Source organism: Galeopterus variegatus, unplaced genomic scaffold (assembly GCF_000696425.1).
Source record: "Galeopterus variegatus unplaced genomic scaffold, G_variegatus-3.0.2 Scaffold3293, whole genome shotgun sequence".
In the NCBI taxonomy this organism is placed as follows: Eukaryota; Metazoa; Chordata; class Mammalia; order Dermoptera; family Cynocephalidae; genus Galeopterus; species Galeopterus variegatus.
The window spans coordinates 122,073-127,310 of record NW_007729404.1 but is presented as its reverse complement, the minus strand read 5'-3'; positions in this window follow the sequence as shown (position 1 = coordinate 127,310).

The following is a 5,238-nucleotide window of genomic DNA, read 5'->3' as shown; positions in this document are numbered from 1 at the left end:
CTCTCCTCCAATATAAAATAAGCCACTGTTTCCTTGTTTCTGCTTTCCAATGCCATTGCAGCCTTATGTGGTAATATCGCAATGACAACAAGGACTACTGTTGACACTAGCTGCCCTTTACTTAGTAAGTGTTACCATGTTCTAGGCACCGATCTAAAATTTTTATATACATTACAACTTGAAATCCTGACAGCAATCATTTGATGTTGCTTCTACAAAAAAAATGAGGCATAAATAATTTAAATGAATTTCCTAAGCTCATACAGGAAGTAAATGGTGAAGCCAGGCTTTGAACAAAGTCTGTCAGGCTCTAGCATCCATTTTTTAAATCTCTCTGCAATTCTGTCTGTCACCCTTTACTGTGCTCATTGGTTTTAATGTCCTTTTCCTTTTCTAGACTTTTGTTTTCTTGAGGGCAGAAACATTCTCAGATGTATCTCCTTTCTTACATATAGTAGGTACTCAGTAAATATTTGCTGAATGGGTAGATGTTTGAATGGATAAAGAGACTCTCACTCTTTTACTGGAAAGGTACCTGAAAATGTGTTAAATGATTTGAGAAATCTAAAATTCCAAGGAATTCTGAGACAAGCCTCTTAGGTGAGTAAATACATACTTTTTCAAAGTAAGAATTCACTTCCAAATTTTTCTAGGTTATCAGTTTGAATTTTTATTTGGTTTTCTATAAGCAAAGTTGATTGGCAAGGATAATCAAGGAGACAAATGTTGCCTACCTCATAGAGGGTGTTGTGAGGATTAAATGAAATAACATATGCAATATATTTACAGCATACCTGGTACATAGAAAAACTGAAGAGATGTTAATATTACTGCTATTAGAATTAAAGTCAGAGGAGAATAACTATTAAGTGCATTAGACTTTGGTACTATATTGATTGAGTTCAAAGCCTAGCTCCAGTGTTTATTAGCTGCGTGATCTCGGGTAAACTACTAAACCTTTCTGAGCCAATGTTTCCCCAGTGTGTGTGAAACAGAATAATAATAGTATGTATTTCAAATGGCTGTAGTGAAGATAAAATTAGAACATACAAGAGTACATTTAATCCTCACAACTATTTGAGGTGCATACTGTTATACAAAGGTACTTCAAAAAGTTTTTGGAAAAATAGAATTGAACAATAGTACAAATCTTTCCATGAACTTTTTTTTATTTTAACTTTTCAATATACATAATAGTTGATTTTCCATGAACATTTTGAAGACCCCTTATACTATTTTAGTTCTAAGTAGTATATACGTATATACTCTATCTCTCATTTCAAACAGTGCCTGTCATATAGTATGTATAAGTGTTTGGTGTTATTATAATGATGTACTATTTATGATGCCTGACATATAATATGCTCAGTATCTGCTGACCACATTAATGAAGAAGTCTAGAATGATTTCTAGGTTTTCATCTTGGGCTTCTGGATAGCCAGCACTTTGAAATAGGTAATACAAGAGAAGGAACACCATACGATCACAGCTTGGTGGCACCATCTCAATGATTATGTTGCATTTGTATCCCAGCACTGGCCAGATACCTGGCATATGGTAAACACATAATAAACATTTATAAAATAAATGAAAGAAAGCATCATCAAATCATTCAGGCTTCAGGTATCAGATAAGATGTATATAGAAATAGGGAAATGTTTGCCCTCATAAATTGTTATATTAACATGAATAATATTTATAAAGCAACTCCTGGGCAAAGTGGGTCTTTATTGGGGATCCACATCATGGTAACAAAATAAACAATCAAACAAAAAGTATTTTAGGAATCAATTTGCAGATTACCTAAGCCAAAATTAATTTTGTGTGCTGAATGTCTTTTTGCTAATGTGCATTTTTCACGAATGTCCTCAAAACACTCTGGAATTAGGTTTAACAATTACTCTTATGAGTCATTTGACTTGAAAATTGATCTTCAACTTGGAAAAGCCTTTAGCAGCAAATACCAAGGAAAAAACAATTGCAAAGATTTAAGGCTTAATGGGAGGGTGTGTGCTCTGAGTGGGAGTCAGATACTGAGGAAGAGAACAGAGTGGAATGTATGAACTAAGAAGCAGGGGAAGAACATTCAAACAATGCCTATCTCAGAAGTGGCAGGAAAAGGGGCTTCAAGGCGCAGGGAATGGCAAAGACTTCTACTCTCTTCCACAGCCCTGCAGGATTCTTTCTTGGGTTTTTTTCTCCTGGTGGGTTCAAAGGGCATCGCCGACATAAAGGAGATGAGAACTAAAGCTCCAGCATGGGCTTTCTTTTCTTTTTTTTTTTTTTCTGACCGGTAAGGGGATCGCAACCCTTGGTGTGGTGTCGCCCACACTGCGCTCAGCCAGTGAGCACACCAGCCATTCCTATATAGGATCCAAACCCGCGGCGGGAGCATGCTGCTACATGCTGCTGCACTCCCAGCGCCGCACTCTACCGTGTGCGCCATGGGCTCGGCCCAACAACATGGGCTTTCTAATGTAGGCTCCATGAGGGCAAGGCCTACGTTGGGCTCACTGCTCTTTCCTAGCATCTAGATTGGTTCCTGGCTCAATAAATATCTGGTGATCAGATGAATTAATGGTGTGCTGCATCTACTTTAGAATTTCAACTTCACAGTTTACTAGTAGGTGGCCAATGTGATATCCCTTAACTTCTCTGAACTGGATATCCCCTTTTTAAAATTATGAAAATAGTACCTACTTCATAAGATTGTAATATGGGGGCAGGCCTGTGGCTCACTTGGGAGAGTGTGGCGCTGGTAGCACCAAGCCCATGGGTTCGGATCTTATATAGGGATGGCCGGTGGCTGAGCGTGATGCGGACGACACCAACCAAAGGGGTGCGATCCCCTTACTGGTCAGGGAAAAAAAAAAAAAAAAGATTGTAATATGGGTTAGTGATGATGACATATATAAAGCATTTAGCATAGTGCTTGGTACGTAGAAAGCAATCAACATAAGTCCTTGTTGCTTTGTTGTTTTATTGGCATTATTAGTAGGGACTATTGGTTGCCACTATATCTGAGGCTTGGGAATTACCTGCCTTTCCTCACTCCTGCCATTCCAGTTTCTCTTAACTAATGCAAGGATAGAAGTATGAGAAGTCCCTGATTTCATGCATTCTATCCTCTTACAATCTTTGCTTTTCCATGTTACATACAGACACCCTAAGCTGTTTTTATGGGACACTGTCCTCCATGCTGAGCTACTTAGTAATGATTTTGAGCTACTGCAATGGTTCTGATGGAATAAGAATTGGGTTTGGGCCTGAGCGAAGGCCTAGTCTCACTCCACCTGGGCTAGGGCTAAGATTGTCTGAGCCCTTTTTCCTGCCATTGGCCATCTGTGGGGAAACTTCTTGAACTTTTTGATAGGCAGGGACTAGAACTTGTTCATTCATCATTCATTCATTTAACAAAATTTGTGTACCAACTCTGTGATATAGTGCTGAGTATTGTCTTCATATCACAGGACCCCCTCCAGGGCAGGTGCGTCTTGTCCTGTCTGGGTTCTCCTCCTGCTGCCACTCTGCATGGGGAGGAGCAGATGGAGAGGAATTTGTGAGTGTGACAAAGTGCAAGGGAAGATGGGGAGGGAGAGCAGTCAGCTCAGACCCCATTCTGCTTAAACTATGGAAAATGGCAAAGAGGAAAAGCCCTTTTCTTCACCTCCAGTCCAGGACCCCAGCACCTGCGATCTCAAAGGGTTAACCACTGGAGGCATCGCAGCTTTCAAGCCTGGGAAACAACAGGGGGCTGTCTGACTACTTCAAGCTGTCTGCTGACTCCTGCTAGAGGCCTCTGGAAACCAATAAAGTTTCTTACCTGCCCTTCCAGGTTGCCTGGGTTTAAAGAGGCAATTTCATAAGACAGACTGTAATTAGGGGTTTTATAGCTTGTTTTATTTTGTTTTGCTATCTGGGAACAGAAACCTCCTCCCTTATAACATACGATATTTGTTGAGTGCCCACTTTGTGTCAGGCACCATGTAAGGCAATTTTTACATGATTTTGTTTAACACTCACCAAAACCCATGAGACTGGTACTATCATTTTTTTTTAATATATAAAGAAATAAGTAAGTCCCAAAAGGTAAGTAATTTCTCCAAGTTTATTTACACAACTAGTAAGACATAAAGCTGGATCTGAATAAGCCTAATGTCTGAAATGTATGTGGAATGTAAAAAGAAAAATGGTGAATGGGAGATCTGCAGGGCAGGTGGGGATGTGTAAAAAGGGAGGGAATTCTAGGGTAGTTATTAAGCAATTTTATCTGAAGATCAGGTTGAAGTATTTGTTTTCTGAATAGTTCCTATCCGAAGTTAGTGTGTGAAAGGAAGTGCTAGGAAAGGTCTTATAGTTCCATAAAAGCAAGACAATGGAACCCATAGAAAAAGAAGGGTGGAGTGGTTCTGTTTGGGGGAAAAAGCATTTTGAAAGAAGCTGTGAATATATATGTATGTATATATATGGTGAAAAGTGACACTGAATAACAGAGTGTGATCCCACAGTTCTGCTCACCCTCATAGGCATTAACTACAAGAACATACCAACAACTGCAGATCTGCAGGGATGCCATTTACGGATCAAAGTTATTTATGAGAATAAGAAGCCTCAGAGTGGGATTATTGCTCTTGTTAGATCCCTCTGGGAAGTAAATTAGATGTTTAAGGAGATGTATTCAATTCTTTTAGATCTCTACATTACATTTACTTCAATGACAATAATAATGTGCTGCTCTTGGCTTCCAGAGAGGCTTTCTCAACTCCAGGTACGGAGTCTCCCTCTGTGCAAGGTGCTGTGCTGGAGCTGTGAAGGAGACAAAGGCTCAGGTCAGTCTCCTTGTGTTTTTGAAACTTGCAAGCCAGTTGGGGTGACAACACACCACATACAGAGATATTTGTGCAAAATACAGCCCAGTACATAGGTGCCAGGTAGGAATACAGTCAGTAAATTCTGTATAGAAACTGAGGGTGGGGGGAGAAGTTGTATCTACCTTCAGTTAAGTATTCACTTATCCATCCATGCATTCATTCATCCATCTATTCAATAAATATGCTCTGACATCATTATGACCTTCCATATGTCAAGAACTTTGAATAAAATGATGAATAAACCGGGATATCCAACTTCAAGTCTAATGAAATGGAGTTGGTATGATCAGTATCTGTTGGCAGAATTGGATTGTACCCTTGGATTATTCCAGTCTCTGGGATAATCTACCCGATGACTCAAAACAAA